At 41.6% G+C, this 13965-nt stretch overlaps 18 non-coding genes across 18 annotated transcripts; 9 read left to right on the top strand and 9 right to left on the bottom strand.

Moving 5' to 3' along the window:
* The first annotated feature begins 165 nt into the window (after positions 1-165).
* On the top strand, positions 166-237 carry trnaw-cca. The gene has a single exon. It is a non-coding gene; the product is annotated as a tRNA-Trp (tRNA).
* Positions 238-1484: 1247 nt separating this feature from the next.
* Positions 1485-1557, bottom strand: trnaq-uug. Its single transcript has one exon. It is a non-coding gene; the product is annotated as a tRNA-Gln (tRNA).
* A 168-nt stretch (positions 1558-1725) lies between these two features.
* On the top strand, positions 1726-1797 carry trnaw-cca. Its single transcript has one exon. It is a non-coding gene; the product is annotated as a tRNA-Trp (tRNA).
* Positions 1798-2791: 994 nt separating this feature from the next.
* Positions 2792-2864, bottom strand: trnak-uuu. Its single transcript has one exon. It is a non-coding gene; the product is annotated as a tRNA-Lys (tRNA).
* A 168-nt stretch (positions 2865-3032) lies between these two features.
* On the top strand, positions 3033-3104 carry trnaw-cca. Its single transcript has one exon. It is a non-coding gene; the product is annotated as a tRNA-Trp (tRNA).
* Positions 3105-4352: 1248 nt separating this feature from the next.
* trnak-uuu lies at positions 4353-4425 on the bottom strand. Its single transcript has one exon. It is a non-coding gene; the product is annotated as a tRNA-Lys (tRNA).
* A 168-nt stretch (positions 4426-4593) lies between these two features.
* On the top strand, positions 4594-4665 carry trnaw-cca. Its single transcript has one exon. It is a non-coding gene; the product is annotated as a tRNA-Trp (tRNA).
* A 994-nt stretch (positions 4666-5659) lies between these two features.
* trnak-uuu lies at positions 5660-5732 on the bottom strand. Its single transcript has one exon. It is a non-coding gene; the product is annotated as a tRNA-Lys (tRNA).
* A 168-nt stretch (positions 5733-5900) lies between these two features.
* Positions 5901-5972, top strand: trnaw-cca. The gene has a single exon. It is a non-coding gene; the product is annotated as a tRNA-Trp (tRNA).
* Positions 5973-7225: 1253 nt separating this feature from the next.
* trnak-uuu lies at positions 7226-7298 on the bottom strand. The gene has a single exon. It is a non-coding gene; the product is annotated as a tRNA-Lys (tRNA).
* Positions 7299-8783: 1485 nt separating this feature from the next.
* Positions 8784-8856, bottom strand: trnak-uuu. The gene has a single exon. It is a non-coding gene; the product is annotated as a tRNA-Lys (tRNA).
* Positions 8857-9024: 168 nt separating this feature from the next.
* trnaw-cca lies at positions 9025-9096 on the top strand. Its single transcript has one exon. It is a non-coding gene; the product is annotated as a tRNA-Trp (tRNA).
* A 1246-nt stretch (positions 9097-10342) lies between these two features.
* Positions 10343-10415, bottom strand: trnak-uuu. The gene has a single exon. It is a non-coding gene; the product is annotated as a tRNA-Lys (tRNA).
* A 167-nt stretch (positions 10416-10582) lies between these two features.
* trnaw-cca lies at positions 10583-10654 on the top strand. Its single transcript has one exon. It is a non-coding gene; the product is annotated as a tRNA-Trp (tRNA).
* Positions 10655-11902: 1248 nt separating this feature from the next.
* On the bottom strand, positions 11903-11975 carry trnak-uuu. Its single transcript has one exon. It is a non-coding gene; the product is annotated as a tRNA-Lys (tRNA).
* A 169-nt stretch (positions 11976-12144) lies between these two features.
* On the top strand, positions 12145-12216 carry trnaw-cca. Its single transcript has one exon. It is a non-coding gene; the product is annotated as a tRNA-Trp (tRNA).
* Positions 12217-13468: 1252 nt separating this feature from the next.
* Positions 13469-13541, bottom strand: trnak-uuu. The gene has a single exon. It is a non-coding gene; the product is annotated as a tRNA-Lys (tRNA).
* A 167-nt stretch (positions 13542-13708) lies between these two features.
* On the top strand, positions 13709-13781 carry trnaw-cca. The gene has a single exon. It is a non-coding gene; the product is annotated as a tRNA-Trp (tRNA).
* Positions 13782-13965: the final 184 nt, after the last annotated feature.

The raw sequence follows: 13965 nt of genomic DNA, 5'->3' as shown, positions 1-13965 counted from the left end.
GCATCTGCTTATTTTCAGACACTTAACCTGCCGGGCAGAGGCACGTGCTGATGGTGGTGGCATTGTCAGATGGTTCATTTCCCCAGAGAACCAGGCCTCCATTCCAAATTATACACTCATTAAAATCTGAACTAGGCATCCTCTCCAAAGATGTTAAATGTCAATGACCTCGTGGCGCAATGGTAGCGCGTCTGACTCCAGATCAGAAGTTTACGTGTTCAACTCACGTTGTGGTCATGGTTTTTATGTGTGCAATCTCTGCCGCCTTTACTCAGTGAATCAGCACAAGTACCAATGTGGCTTTACAGTACTAATCTCGCACAGAAACGAACAAACCAATGCTGCTTTTGATGAAAATTGTCTCTCACAAAAACCTGTCACACTGCAAAATCTTAAATGAAATCATGTGATTGTCAGTCTTCGAACAGGGAGTTCGATATGTATGCTTGGGGGCAGTTTTTTGATGCCTGGATGAGAAACGTTCCCAAAGTAAACTGCCTGTTACTCAGGCCCAGACACTAGGATATGCATATAAATGGTAGATTTGGATAGAACACACTCTACAGTTTCCAAAACTGTTAAAATAATGTCTCTGAGTATAACAGAACTGATATGGCAGGCAAAAACCTGAAGAAAAGTTATCCAGGAGGTGGGATTTTTTGATGTGGGTAGTTTTCAATTGAATGCCTATTGAGTTTCTAATGGGTTAGGATCCAGATTGCAGTTCCTATGGCTACCACTAGATGTCAACAGTCTTTAGACATTGGTTTAGACTTGTTTTCTGAAAAATGAAGAAGAATGAGACCTTGCTGTCAGTGGACTGAGGAAGCATGCAGTACTGGTTTGCGCGCGTGACAGAGTGCGCGCCCTTCGTTGTTTTTCATTTCTATTGAATACGCAATTGTCCGGTTGAAAATGTATTATTTAGACAATTGACAACGTGAGGATTAATTATGAACATCGTTTGACATGTTTCAACAAACTTTGCCGGTACTATTAGGATGTATTCGTCTGCATGTTTTGACCTCCTTTGAGCCAGTGTATTACTGAACACAATGCGCCAACAAAACAGAGTTTTTGGGATATAAAGAGGGACTTTCTCGAACAAAACAAACCTTTATTGTGGAGCTGGGACTCTTGTGACTGCAACCAGATGAAGATGTTCAAAGGTAAGTGATTCATTTTATCGCTATTTATGACTTTTGTGACTCGTCTACTTGGTTGGAATATGTTTTTGTAAGTGGGGCGCTGTCCTCAGATAATCGCATGGTAGGCTTTCGCAGTAAATCCTATTTGAAATGTGACAAAGCGGCTGGATTAACAAGAAGTTCATCTTTAAGCCGATGTATAGCACTTGTATTTTTGTGAATGTTTATATTGACTATTTCTATATTTTGAATTTGGCGCTCTGCAATTTCACCGGATGTTGTCGAGGTGGGTTGCTAGCAGAACACCTGCGCCAGAAAAGGTAAACATTAAAGCAACGCCCAAACAGGGACTTGAACCCTGGACCCTCAGATTCAAAGTCTGATGCTCTACCGACTGAGCTATCTGGGCTCTGCATCTGCTTATTTTCAGACACTTAACCTGCCGGGCAGAGGCACGTGCTGATGGTGGTGGCATTGTCAGATGGTTCATTTCCCCAGAGAACCAGGCCTCCATTCCAAATTATACACTCATTAAAATCTGAACTAGGCATCCTCTCCAAAGATGTTAAATGTCAATGACCTCGTGGTGCAATGGTAGCGCGTCTGACTCCAGATCAGAAGGTTGCGTGTTCAACTCACGTCGTGGTCATGGTTTTTAGGTGTGCAATCTCTGCCGCCTTTACTCAGTGAATCAGCACAAGTACCAATGTGGCTTTACAGTACTAATCTCGCACAGAAACGAACAAACCAATGCTGCTTTTGATGAAAATTGTCTCTCACAAAAACCTGTCACACTGCAAAATCTTAAATGAAATCATGTGATTGTCAGTCTTCGAACAGGGAGTTCGATATGTATGCTTGGGGGCAGTTTTTTGATGCCTGGATGAGAAACGTTCCCAAAGTAAACTGCCTGTTACTCAGACCCAGAAACTAGGATATGCATATAAATGGTAGATTTGGATAGAACACACTCTACAGTTTCCAAAACTGTTAAAATAATGTCTCTGAGTATAACAGAACTGATATGGCAGGCAAAAACCTGAAGAAAAGTTATCCAGGAGGTGGGATTTTTTTGATGTGGGTAGTTTTCAATTGAATGCCTATTGAGTTTCTAATGGGTTAGGATCCAGATTCAACAAACTTTGCCGGTACTATTAGGATGTATTCGTCTGCATGTTTTGACCTCCTTTGAGCCAGTGTATTACTGAACACAATGCGCCAACAAAACAGAGTTTTTGGGATATAAAGAGGGACTTTCTCTGACAAAACAAACCTTTATTGTGGAGCTGGGACTCTTGTGACTGCAACCAGATGAAGATGTTCAAAGGTAAGTGATTCATTTTATCGCTATTTATGACTTTTGTGACTCGTCTACTTGGTTGGAATATGTTTTTGTAAGTGGGGGCGCTGTCCTCAGATAATCGCATGGTAGGCTTTCGCAGTAAATCCTATTTGAAATGTGACAAAGCGGCTGGATTAACAAGAAGTTAATCTTTAAGCCGATGTATAACACTTGTATTTTTGTGAATGTTTATATTGACTATTTCTATATTTTGAATTTGGCGCTCTGCAATTTCACCGGATGTTGTCGAGGTGGGTTGCTAGCAGAACACCTGCGCCAGAAAAGGTAAACATTAAAGCAACGCCCAAACAGGGACTTGAACCCTGGACCCTCAGATTAAAAGTCTGATGCTCTACCGACTGAGCTATCTGGGCTCTGCATCTGCTTATTTTCAGACACTTAACCTGCCGGGCAGAGGCACGTGCTGATGGTGGTGGCATTGTCAGATGGTTCATTTCCCCAGAGAACCAGGCCTCCATTCCAAATTATACACTCATTAAAATCTGAACTAGGCATCCTCTCCAAAGATGTTAAATGTCAATGACCTCGTGGCGCAATGGTAGCGCGTCTGACTCCAGATCAGAAGGTTGCGTGTTCAACTCACGTCGTGGTCATGGTTTTTATGTGTGCAATCTCTGCCGCCTTTACTCAGTGAATCAGCACAAGTACCAATGTGGATTTACAGTACTAATCTCGCACAGAAACGAACAAACCAATGCTGCTTTTGATGAAAATTGTCTCTCACAAAAACCTGTCACACTGCAAAATCTTAAATGAAATCATGTGATTGTCAGTCTTCGAACAGGGAGTTCGATATGTATGCTTGGGGGCAGTTTTTTGATGCCTGGATGAGAAACGTTCCCAAAGTAAACTGCCTGTTACTCAGGCCCAGAAACTAGGATATGCATATAAATGGTAGATTTGGATAGAACACACTCTACAGTTTCCAAAACTGTTAAAATAATGTCTCTGAGTATAACAGAACTGATATGGCAGGCAAAAACCTGAAGAAAAGTTATCCAGGAGGTGGGATTTTTTTGATGTGGGTAGTTTTCAATTGAATGCCTATTGAGTTTCTAATGGGTTAGGATCCAGATTGCAGTTCCTATGGCTACCACTAGATGTCAACAGTCTTTAGACATTGGTTTAGACTTGTTTTCTGAAAAATGAAGAAGAATGAGACCTTGCTGTCAGTGGACTGAGGAAGCATGCAGTACTGGTTTGCGCGCGTGACAGAGTGCGCGCCCTTCGTTGTTTTTCATTTCTATTGAATACGCAATTGTCCGGTTGAAAATGTATTATTTAGACAATTGACAACGTGAGGATTAATTATGAACATCGTTTGACATGTTTCAACAAACTTTGCCGGTACTATTAGGATGTATTCGTCTGCATGTTTTGACCTCCTTTGAGCCAGTGTATTACTGAACACAATGCGCCAACAAAACAGAGTTTTTGGGATATAAAGAGGGACTTTCTCGAACAAAACAAACCTTTATTGTGGAGCTGGGACTCTTGTGACTGCAACCAGATGAAGATGTTCAAAGGTAAGTGATTCATTTTATCGCTATTTATGACTTTTGTGACTCGTCTACTTGGTTGGAATATGTTTTTGTAAGTGGGGCGCTGTCCTCAGATAATCGCATGGTAGGCTTTCGCAGTAAATCCTATTTGAAATGTGACAAAGCGGCTGGATTAACAAGAAGTTCATCTTTAAGCCGATGTATAGCACTTGTATTTTTGTGAATGTTTATATTGACTATTTCTATATTTTGAATTTGGCGCTCTGCAATTTCACCGGATGTTGTCGAGGTGGGTTGCTAGCAGAACACCTGCGCCAGAAAAGGTAAACATTAAAGCAACGCCCAAACAGGGACTTGAACCCTGGACCCTCAGATTAAAAGTCTGATGCTCTACCGACTGAGCTATCTGGGCTCTGCATCTGCTTATTTTCAGACACTTAACCTGCCGGGCAGAGGCACGTGCTGATGGTGGTGGCATTGTCAGATGGTTCATTTCCCCAGAGAACCAGGCCTCCATTCCAAATTATACACTCATTAAAATCTGAACTAGGCATCCTCTCCAAAGATGTTAAATGTCAATGACCTCGTGGCGCAATGGTAGTGCGTCTGACTCCAGATCAGAAGGTTGCGTGTTCAACTCACGTCGTGGTCATGGTTTTTATGTGTGCAATCTCTGCCGCCTTTACTCAGTGAATCAGCACAAGTACCAATGTGGATTTACAGTACTAATCTCGCACAGAAACGAACAAACCAATGCTGCTTTTGATGAAAATTGTCTCTCACAAAAACCTGTCACACTGCAAAATCTTAAATGAAATCATGTGATTGTCAGTCTTCGAACAGGGAGTTTAATGTATGCTTGGGGGCAGTTTTTTGATGCCTGGATGAGAAACGTTCCCAAAGTAAACTGCCTGTTACTCAGGCCCAGAAACTAGGATATGCATATAAATGGTAGATTTGGATAGAACACACTCTACAGTTTCCAAAACTGTTAAAATAATGTCTCTGAGTATAACAGAACTGATATGGCAGGCAAAAACCTGAAGAAAAGTTATCCAGGAGGTGGGATTTTTTTGATGTGGGTAGTTTTCAATTGAATGCCTATTGAGTTTCTAATGGGTTAGGATCCAGATTCAACAAACTTTGCCGGTACTATTAGGATGTATTCGTCTGCATGTTTTGACCTCCTTTGAGCCAGTGTATTACTGAACACAATGCGCCAACAAAAACAGAGTTTTTGGGATATAAAGAGGGACTTTCTCTGACAAAACAAACCTTTATTGTGGAGCTGGGACTCTTGTGACTGCAACCAGATGAAGATGTTCAAAGGTAAGTGATTCATTTTATCGCTATTTATGACTTTTGTGACTCGTCTACTTGGTTGGAATATGTTTTTGTAAGTGGGGGCGCTGTCCTCAGATAATCGCATGGTAGGCTTTCGCAAGTAAATCCTATTTGAAATGTGACAAAGCGGCTGGATTAACAAGAAGTTAATCTTTAAGCCGATGTATAACACTTGTATTTTTGTGAATGTTTATATTGACTATTTCTATATTTTGAATTTGGCGCTCTGCAATTTCACCGGATGTTGTCGAGGTGGGTTGCTAGCAGAACACCTGCGCCAGAAAAGGTAAACATTAAAGCAACGCCCAAACAGGGACTTGAACCCTGGACCCTCAGATTAAAAGTCTGATGCTCTACCGACTGAGCTATCTGGGCTCTGCATCTGCTTATTTTCAGACACTTAACCTGCCGGGCAGAGGCACGTGCTGATGGTGGTGGCATTGTCAGATGGTTCATTTCCCCAGAGAACCAGGCCTCCATTCCAAATTATACACTCATTAAAATCTGAACTAGGCATCCTCTCCAAAGATGTTAAATGTCAATGACCTCGTGGCGCAATGGTAGCGCGTCTGACTCCAGATCAGAAGGTTGCGTGTTCAACTCACGTCGTGGTCATGGTTTTTATGTGTGCAATCTCTGCCGCCTTTACTCAGTGAATCAGCACAAGTACCAATGTGGATTTACAGTACTAATCTCGCACAGAAACGAACAAACCAATGCTGCTTTTGATGAAAATTGTCTCTCACAAAAACCTGTCACACTGCAAAATCTTAAATGAAATCATGTGATTGTCAGTCTTCGAACAGGGAGTTCGATATGTATGCTTGGGGGCAGTTTTTTGATGCCTGGATGAGAAACGTTCCCAAAGTAAACTGCCTGTTACTCAGGCCCAGAAACTAGGATATGCATATAAATGGTAGATTTGGATAGAACACACTCTACAGTTTCCAAAACTGTTAAAATAATGTCTCTGAGTATAACAGAACTGATATGGCAGGCAAAAACCTGAAGAAAAGTTATCCAGGAGGTGGGATTTTTTTGATGTGGGTAGTTTTCAATTGAATGCCTATTGAGTTTCTAATGGGTTAGGATCCAGATTGCAGTTCCTATGGCTACCACTAGATGTCAACAGTCTTTAGACATTGGTTTAGACTTGTTTTCTGAAAATGAAGAAGAATGAGACCTTGCTGTCAGTGGACTGAGGAAGCATGCAGTACTGGTTTGCGCGCGTGACAGAGTGCGCGCCCTTCGTTGTTTTTCATTTCTATTGAATACGCAATTGTCCGGTTGAAAATGTATTATTTAGACAATTGACAACGTGAGGATTAATTATGAACATCGTTTGACATGTTTCAACAAACTTTGCCGGTACTATTAGGATGTATTCGTCTGCATGTTTTGACCTCCTTTGAGCCAGTGTATTACTGAACACAATGCGCCAACAAAACAGAGTTTTTGGGATATAAAGAGGGACTTTCTCGAACAAAACAAACCTTTATTGTGGAGCTGGGACTCTTGTTGACTGCAACCAGATGAAGATGTTCAAAGGTAAGTGATTCATTTTATCGCTATTTATGACTTTTGTGACTCGTTCTACTTGGTTGGAATATGTTTTTGTAAGTGGGGGCGCTGTCCTCAAGATAATCGCATGGTAGGCTTTCGCAGTAAATCCTATTTGAAATGTGACAAAGCGGCTGGATTAACAAGAAGTTCATCTTTAAGGCCGATGTATAGCACTTGTATTTTTGTGAATGTTTATATTGACTATTTCTATATTTGAATTTGGCGCTCTGCAATTTCACCGGATGTTGTCGAGGTGGGTTGCTAGCAGAACCACCTGCGCCAGAAAAGGTAAACAATTAAAGCCACGCCCAAACAGGGACTTGAACCCTGGACCCTCAGATTAAAAGTCTGATGCTCTACCGACTGAGCTATCTGGGCTCTGCATCTGCTTATTTTCAGACACTTAACCTGCCGGGCAGAGGCACGTGCTGATGGTGGTGGCATTGTCAGATGGTTCATTTCCCCAGAGAACCAGGCCTCCATTCCAAATTATACACTCATTAAAATCTGAACTAGGCATCCTCTCCAAAGATGTTAAATGTCAATGACCTCGTGGCGCAATGGTAGTGCGTCTGACTCCAGATCGAAGGTTGCGTGTTCAACTCACGTCGTGGTCATGGTTTTTATGTGTGCAATCTCTAGCCGCCTTTACTCAGTGAATCAGCACAAGTACCAATGTGGATTTACAGTACTAATCTCGCACAGAAACGAACAAACCAATGCTGCTTTTGATGAAAATTGTCTCTCACAAAAACCTGTCACACTGCAAAATCTTAAATGAAATCATGTGATTGTCAGTCTTCGAACAGGGAGTTTAATGTATGCTTGGGGGCAGTTTTTTGATGCCTGGATGAGAAACGTTCCCAAAGTAAACTGCCTGTTACTCAGGCCCAGAAACTAGGATATGCATATAAATGGTAGATTTGGATAGAACACACTCTACAGTTTCCAAAACTGTTAAAATAATGTCTCTGAGTATAACAGAACTGATATGGCAGGCAAAAACCTGAAGAAAAGTTATCCAGGAGGTGGGATTTTTTTGATGTGGGTAGTTTTCAATTGAATGCCTATTGAGTTTCTAATGGGTTAGGATCCAGATTGCAGTTCCTATGGCTACCACTAGATGTCAACAGTCTTTAGACATTGGTTTAGACTTGTTTTCTGAAAAATGAAGAAGAATGAGACCTTGCTGTCAGTGGACTGAGGAAGCATGCAGTACTGGTTTGCGCGCGTGACAGAGTGCGCGCCCTTCGTTGTTTTTCATTTCTATTGAATACGCAATTGTCCGGTTGAAAATGTATTATTTAGACAATTGACAACGTGAGGATTAATTATGAACATCGTTTGACATGTTTCAACAAACTTTGCCGGTACTATTAGGATGTATTCGTCTGCATGTTTTGACCTCCTTTGAGCCAGTGTATTACTGAACACAATGCGCCAACAAAACAGAGTTTTTGGGATATAAGAGGGACTTTCTCGAACAAAACAAACCTTTATTGTGGAGCTGGGACTCTTGTGACTGCAACCAGATGAAGATGTTCAAAGGTAAGTGATTCATTTTATCGCTATTTATGACTTTTGTGACTCGTCTACTTGGTTGGAATATGTTTTTGTAAGTGGGGCGCTGTCCTCAGATAATCGCATGGTAGGCTTTCGCAGTAAATCCTATTTGAAATGTGACAAAGCGGCTGGATTAACAAGAAGTTCATCTTTAAGCCGATGTATAGCACTTGTATTTTTGTGAATGTTTATATTGACTATTTCTATATTTTGAATTTGGCGCTCTGCAATTTCACCGGATGTTGTCGAGGTGGGTTGCTAGCAGAACACCTGCGCCAGAAAAGGTAAACATTAAAGCAACGCCCAAACAGGGACTTGAACCCTGGACCCTCAGATTAAAAGTCTGATGCTCTACCGACTGAGCTATCTGGGCTCTGCATCTGCTTATTTTCAGACACTTAACCTGCCGGGCAGAGGCACGTGCTGATGGTGGTGGCATTGTCAGATGGTTCATTTCCCCAGAGAACCAGGCCTCCATTCCAAATTATACACTCATTAAAATCTGAACTAGGCATCCTCTCCAAAGATGTTAAATGTCAATGACCTCGTGGCGCAATGGTAGCGCGTCTGACTCCAGATCAGAAGGTTGCGTGTTCAACTCACGTCGTGGTCATGGTTTTTATGTGTGCAATCTCTGCCGCCTTTACTCAGTGAATCAGCACAAGTACCAATGTGGCTTTACAGTACTAATCTCGCACAGAAATGAACAAACCAATGCTGCTTTTGATGAAATTGTCTCTCACAAAAACCTGTCACACTGCAAATCTTAAATGAAATCATGTGATTGTCAGTCTTCGAACAGGGAGTTCGATATGTATGCTTGGGGGCAGTTTTTTGATGCCTGGATGAGAAACGTTCCCAAAGTAAACTGCCTGTTACTCAGGCCCAGAAACTAGGATATGCATATAAATGGTAGATTTGGATAGAACACACTCTACAGTTTCCAAAACTGTTAAAATAATGTCTCTGAGTATAACAGAACTGATATGGCAGGCAAAACCTGAAGAAAAGTTATCCAGGAGGTGGGATTTTTTTTGATGTGGGTAGTTTTCAATTGAATGCCTATTGAGTTTCTAATGGGTTAGGATCCAGATTGCAGTTCCTATGGCTACCACTAGATGTCAACAGTCTTTAGACATTGGTTTAGACTTGTTTTCTGAAAAATGAAGAAGAATGAGACCTTGCTGTCAGTGGACTGAGGAAGCATGCAGTACTGGTTTGCGCGCGTGACAGAGTGCGCGCCCTTCGTTGTTTTTCATTTCTATTGAATACGCAATTGTCCGGTTGAAAATGTATTATTTAGACAATTGACAACGTGAGGATTAATTATGAACATCGTTTGACATGTTTCAACAAACTTTGCCGGTACTATTAGGATGTATTCGTCTGCATGTTTTGACCTCCTTTGAGCCAGTGTATTACTGAACACAATGCGCCAACAAAACAGAGTTTTTGGGATATAAAGAGGGACTTTCTCGAACAAAACAAACCTTTATTGTGGAGCTGGGACTCTTGTGACTGCAACCAGATGAAGATGTTCAAAGGTAAGTGATTCATTTTATCGCTATTTATGACTTTTGTGACTCGTCTACTTGGTTGGAATATGTTTTTGTAAGTGGGGCGCTGTCCTCAGATAATCGCATGGTAGGCTTTCGCAGTAAATCCTATTTGAAATGTGACAAAGCGGCTGGATTAACAAGAAGTTCATCTTTAAGCCGATGTATAGCACTTGTATTTTTGTGAATGTTTATATTGACTATTTCTATATTTTGAATTTGGCGCTCTGCAATTTCACCGGATGTTGTCGAGGTGGGTTGCTAGCAGAACACCTGCGCCAGAAAAGGTAAACATTAAAGCAACGCCCAAACAGGGACTTGAACCCTGGACCCTCAGATTAAAAGTCTGATGCTCTACCGACTGAGCTATCTGGGCTCTGCATCTGCTTATTTTCAGACACTTAACCTGCCGGGCAGAGGCACGTGCTGATGGTGGTGGCATTGTCAGATGGTTCATTTCCCCAGAGAACCAGGCCTCCATTCCAAATTATACACTCATTAAAATCTGAACTAGGCATCCTCTCCAAGATGTTAAATGTCAATGACCTCGTGGTGCAATGGTAGCGCGTCTGACTCCAGATCAGAAGGTTGCGTGTTCAACTCACGTCGTGGTCATGGTTTTTATGTGTGCAATCTCTGCCGCCTTTACTCAGTGAATCAGCACAAGTACCAATGTGGCTTTACAGTACTAATCTCGCACAGAAACGAACAACCAATGCTGCTTTTGATGAAAATTGTCTCTCACAAAAACCTGTCACACTGCAAAATCTTAAATGAAATCATGTGATTGTCAGTCTTCGAACAGGGAGTTCGATATGTATGCTTGGGGGCAGTTTTTTGATGCCTGGATGAGAAACGTTCCCAAAGTAAACTGCCTGTTACTCAGGCCCAGAAACTAGGATATGCATATAAATGGTAGATTTGGATAGAACACACTCTACAGTTTCCAAAACTGTTAAAATAATGTCTCTGAGTATAACAGAACTGATATGGCAGGCAAAAACCTGAAGAAAAGTTATCCAGGAGGTGGGATTTTTTGATGTGGGTAGTTTTCAATTGAATGCCTATTGAGTTTCTAATGGGTTAGGATCCAGATTGCAGTTCCTATGGCTACCACTAGATGTCAACAGTCTTTAGACATTGGTTTAGACTTGTTTTCTGAAAAATGAAGAAGAATGAGACCTTGCTGTCAGTGGACTGAGGAAGCATGCAGTACTGGTTTGCGCGCGTGACAGAGTGCGCGCCCTTCGTTGTTTTTCATTTCTATTGAATACGCAATTGTCCGGTTGAAAATGTATTATTTAGACAATTGACAACGTGAGGATTAATTATGAACATCGTTTGACATGTTTCAACAAAACTTTGCCGGTACTATTAGGATGTATTCGTCTGCATGTTTTGACCTCCTTTGAGCCAGTGTATTACTGAACACAATGCGCCAACAAAACAGAGTTTTTGGGATATAAAGAGGGACTTTCTCGAACAAAACAAACCTTTATTGTGGAGCTGGGACTCTTGTGACTGCAACCAGATGAAGATGTTCAAAGGTAAGTGATTCATTTTATCGCTATTTATGACTTTTGTGACTCGTCTACTTGGTTGGAATATGTTTTTGTAAGTGGGGCGCTGTCCTCAGATAATCGCATGGTAGGCTTTCGCAGTAAATTCCTATTTGAAATGTGACAAAGCGGCTGGATTAACAAGAAGTTCATCTTTAAGCCGATGTATAGCACTTGTATTTTTGTGAATGTTTATATTGACTATTTCTATATTTTGAATTTGGCGCTCTGCAATTTCACCGGATGTTGTCGAGGTGGGTTGCTAGCAGAACACCTGCGCCAGAAAAGGTAAACATTAAAGCAACGCCCAAACAGGGACTTGAACCCTGGACCCTCAGATTAAAAGTCTGATGCTCTACCGACTGAGCTATCTGGGCTCTGCATCTGCTTATTTTCAGACACTTAACCTGCCGGGCAGAGGCACGTGCTGATGGTGGTGGCATTGTCAGATGGTTCATTTCCCCAGAGAACCAGGCCCTCCATTCCAATTATACACTCATTAAAATCTGAACTAGGCAATCCTCTCCAAAGATGTTAAATGTCAATGACCTCGTGGCGCAATGGTAGCGCGTCTGACTCCAGATCAGAAGGTTGCGTGTTCAACTCACGTCGTGGTCATGGTTTTTATGTGTGCAATCTCTGCCGCCTTTACTCAGTGAATCAGCACAAGTACCAATGTGGCTTTACAGTACTAATCTCGCACAGAAAACGAACAAACCAGATGCTGCTTTTGATGAAAATTGTCTCTCACAAAAACCTGTCACACTGCAAAATCTTAAATGAAATCATGTGATTGTCAGTCTTCGAACAGGGAGTTCTAATGTATGCTTGGGGGCAGTTTTTTGATGCCTGGATGAGAAACGTTCCCAAAGTAAACTGCCTGTTACTCAGGCCCAGAAACTAGGATATGCATATAAATGGTAGATTTGGATAGAACACACTCTACAGTTTCCAAAACTGTTAAAATAATGTCTCTGAGTATAACAGAACTGATATGGCAGGCAAAACCTGAAGAAAAGTTATCCAGGAGGTGGGATTTTTTTTGATGTGGGTAGTTTTCAATTGAATGCCTATTGAGTTTCTAATGGGTTAGGATCCAGATTGCAGTTCCTATGGCTACCACTAGATGTCAACAGTCTTTAGACATTGGTTTAGACTTGTTTTCTGAAAAATGAAGAAGAATGAGACCTTGCTGTCAGTGGACTGAGGAAGCATGCAGTACTGGTTTGCGCGCGTGACAGAGTGCGCGCCCTTCGTTGTTTTTCATTTCTATTGAATACGCAATTGTCCGGTTGAAAATGTATTATTTAGACAATTGACAACGTGAGGATTAATTATGAACATCGTTTGACATGTTTCAACAAACTTTGCCGGTACTATTAGGATGTATTCGTCCTGCATGTTTTGACCTCCTTTGAGCCAGTGTATTACTGAACACAATGCGCCAACAAAACAGAGTTTTTGGGATATAAAGAGGGACTTTCTCGAACAAAACAAACCTTTATTGTGGAGCTGGGACTCTTGTGACTGCAACCAGATGAAGATGTTCAAAGGTAAGTGATTCATTTTATCGCTATTTATGACTTTTGTGACTCGTCTACTTGGTTGGAATATGTTTTTTGTAAGTGGGGCGCTGTCCTCAGATAATCGCATGGTAGGCTTTCGCAGTAAATCCTATTTGAAATGTGACAAAGCGGCTGGATTAACAAGAAGTTCATCTTTAAGCCGATGTATAGCACTTGTATTTTTGTGAATGTTTATATTGACTATTTCTATATTTTGAATTTGGCGCTCTGCCAATTTCACCGGATGTTGTCGAGGTGGGTTGCTAGCAGAACACCTGCGCCAGAAAAGGTAAACATTAAAGCAACGCCCAAACAGGGACTTGAACCCTGGACCCTCAGATTAAAAGTCTGATGCTCTACCGACTGAGCTATCTGGGCTCTGCATCTGCTTATTTTCAGACACTTAACCTGCCGGGCAGAGGCACGTGCTGATGGTGGTGGCATTGTCCGATGGTTCATTCCCCAGAGAACCAGGCCTCCATTCCAAATTATACACTCATTAAAATCTGAACTAGGCATCCTCTCCAAAGATGTTAAATGTCAATGACCTCGTGGCGCAATGGTAGCTGCGTCTGACTCCAGATCAGAAGGTTGCGTGTTCAACTCACGTCGTGGTCATGGTTTTTATGTGTGCAATCTCTGCCGCCTTTACTCAGTGAATCAGCACAAGTACCAATGTGGATTTACAGTACTAATCTCGCACAGAAACGAACAAACCAATGCTGCTTTTGATGAAAATTGTCTCTCACAAAAACCTGTCACACTGCAAAATCTTAAATGAAATCATGTGATTGTCAGTCTT

This window comes from Oncorhynchus mykiss, chromosome 28, assembly GCF_013265735.2.
Source record: "Oncorhynchus mykiss isolate Arlee chromosome 28, USDA_OmykA_1.1, whole genome shotgun sequence".
In the NCBI taxonomy this organism is placed as follows: Eukaryota; Metazoa; Chordata; class Actinopteri; order Salmoniformes; family Salmonidae; genus Oncorhynchus; species Oncorhynchus mykiss.
Note: the sequence above shows the minus strand (reverse complement) of the source record. Positions and strands in the feature narration are given on the sequence as shown.